This window comes from Lycium barbarum, chromosome 3, assembly GCF_019175385.1.
Source record: "Lycium barbarum isolate Lr01 chromosome 3, ASM1917538v2, whole genome shotgun sequence".
Taxonomy (NCBI): Eukaryota; Viridiplantae; Streptophyta; class Magnoliopsida; order Solanales; family Solanaceae; genus Lycium; species Lycium barbarum.
Window position 1 is genome coordinate 106,608,063 of NC_083339.1, and position 2,500 is coordinate 106,610,562.

At 38.4% G+C, this 2,500-nt stretch overlaps 1 non-coding gene across 1 annotated transcript; it reads right to left on the reverse strand.

Annotated features, from left to right (window-relative positions):
• Positions 1-872: 872 nt before the first annotated feature.
• On the reverse strand, positions 873-946 carry TRNAM-CAU (transfer RNA methionine (anticodon CAU)). Its single transcript has one exon. It is a non-coding gene; the product is annotated as a tRNA-Met (tRNA).
• Positions 947-2,500: the final 1,554 nt, after the last annotated feature.

A 2,500-nucleotide genomic window follows, 5' to 3' on the forward strand; every position in this document is an offset into this window, starting at 1 on the left:
AAGAAGTTCATTGATATCTTCTTTTTATAAAGCAAATCGACTTCGATTCTTGAATAATCCACATCACTTTTGCTTCTATTGGAACACAAGATTCCCCTTTTCTATGGAAAAGGACCCTCCCGGCCCAACCCTAGACAGTCTAAGATCCTTTTTCAAACCTGCTCCCATTTCGAGTCAAGAAAAAAACGGCTCGAATGGTACGATCCCTCCGTCACCCCAGAATGAAAGGGGTGATCTCGTAGTTCTTGATACTAGTACAATGTCTCCTATTCATAGATCTGCGCCCGCCTTTATACAGTTGGATACAAACTTATCTATTTTTGAAACAGGAATTAAAGTAGTAGATCTTTTAGCCCCTTATCGCCGTGGAGGAAAAATTGGACTATTCGGGGGAGCTGGAGTGGGTAAAATAGTACTCATTATGGAATTGATTAACAATATGCTAAAGATCACTGGGGCGTATCCGTATTTGGCGGAGTGGGTGAACGTACTCGGGAAGGAAATAATCTTTACATGGAAATGAAAGAATCTCGGTCAAAATGTAATATGTGTTTATGTAGCTATTGGGCAAAAAGCATCTTCTGTGGCCCAGGTAGTAACTACTTTACAGGAAAGGGGAGCGATTGAATACACTATTGTGGTAGCCGAAATGGCAGATTCCCCTGCTACATTACAATACGTTGCTCCTTATACAGGAGCAGCTCTGGCTGAATATTTTATGTATCGTGAGTTATAGTCTCAATAAGAATACTAATTCTTACTGTTCATATATTATGATATGAATATACCACATCAATTCGCTATGTATCGATGATGAGATTCCATTGATACATAGCCAATTCCAATAGAGTTATTGGAGGATCCCGTTGGCGTGCATCCAGTAGGAATTGAACCTACGAATTCGCCAATTATGAGTTGGGCGCTTTAACCATTCAGCCATGGATGCTTAGCGAGGATCCTCGTACATGGTGAATAACCAAATTCCAATTGAAATGAAATGTTTAGGAGAAATAAATGCAATTTAGGAGGAATCAATGAAATTTAGGAGGAATCAATTAGAGGACATCAATTCAAATCCTGGATTTTCGAATTGAGAGAGATCAAGAATTCTCACCATTTCTTAGATTCATGGACCCAATTCAATTCAGTGGGATCCTTCATTCAAATTTTTTTCCACCACAAACGTTTTCTAAAACTCTTTAACCCCCGAATTTGGAGTATCCTACTTTCACGCAATTCACAGGGTTCAACAAGCAATCGATATTTCACGATCAAGGGTGTAATACTCTTTGATTGGGTTTGATTCATCCTTTAAATTTCGATTGAGTCTATCTTGATATTCCTTGCTCATTATCATAAAATCACTTATTCACAAACTTCATGTGGGGAAAATCGTTTTCATTTCCCATCTCATGGAAAACCCTTTTCGCTCCGCTTAGGCTTATCCCCCTCTAGGGGTATTTTAGTGATAGGTTCTGTAGGAATTGGACGATCCTATTTGGTCAAATACCTAGCGAAAAACTCCTATGTTCCTTTCATTACGGTATTTCTGAACAAGTTCCTGGATAACAAGCCTAAAGGTTTTCTTCTTGATGAGATCAATATTGATGATAGTGACGATATTGATGATAGTGACAATCTTGATGCTAGTGATAATATCGACCGTGACCTTGATACGGAGCTGGAACTGCTAACTAGGATGAATGGGCTAACTATGGATATGATGCTGGAAATAGACCGATTTTATATCACCCTTCAATTCAAATTAGCAAAAGCAATGTCTCCTTACATAATATGGATTCCAAACATTCATGATCTGGATGTGAATGAGTCGAATGACTTATCCCTCGGTCTATTAGTGAACCATCTCTCCAGGGATTGTGAAAGATGTTCTGCTAGAAATATTCTTGTTATTGTTTCGACTCATATTCCCCAAAAAGTGGATCCCGCTCTAATAGCTCTGAATAAATTAAATACGTGCATTAAGAAACGAAGGCTTCTTATTCCACAACAACAAAAGAAGTTTTTCACTCTTTCATATACTAGGGGATTTCACTTGGAAAAGAAAATGTTCCATACTAACGAATTCGGGTCCATAACCGTAGGTTCCAATGCACGAGATCTTGTAGCACTTACCAATGAGGTCCTATCGATTAGTATTACACAGAAGAAATCAATTATAGACACTAATACAATTAGATCCGCTCTTCATAGACAAACTTGGGATTTGCTATCCCAGGTAAGATCGGTTCAGGATCATAGGATCCTTTTCGATAAGATAAGAAGGGCTATAGCAGAAAATGTACTTCTATGTAATTGCCCCATAGATCCTAGATCTATCTATATGAAGAAGAAATCATGTAACGAAGGGGATTCTTATTTGTACAAATGGTACTTCGAGCTTGCAACGAGAATGAAGAGATTAACAATACTTCTTTATCTTTTGAGTTGTTCTGCCGGATCGGTCGCTCAAGATCTTTGGTCTTTATCCAGACCCGAT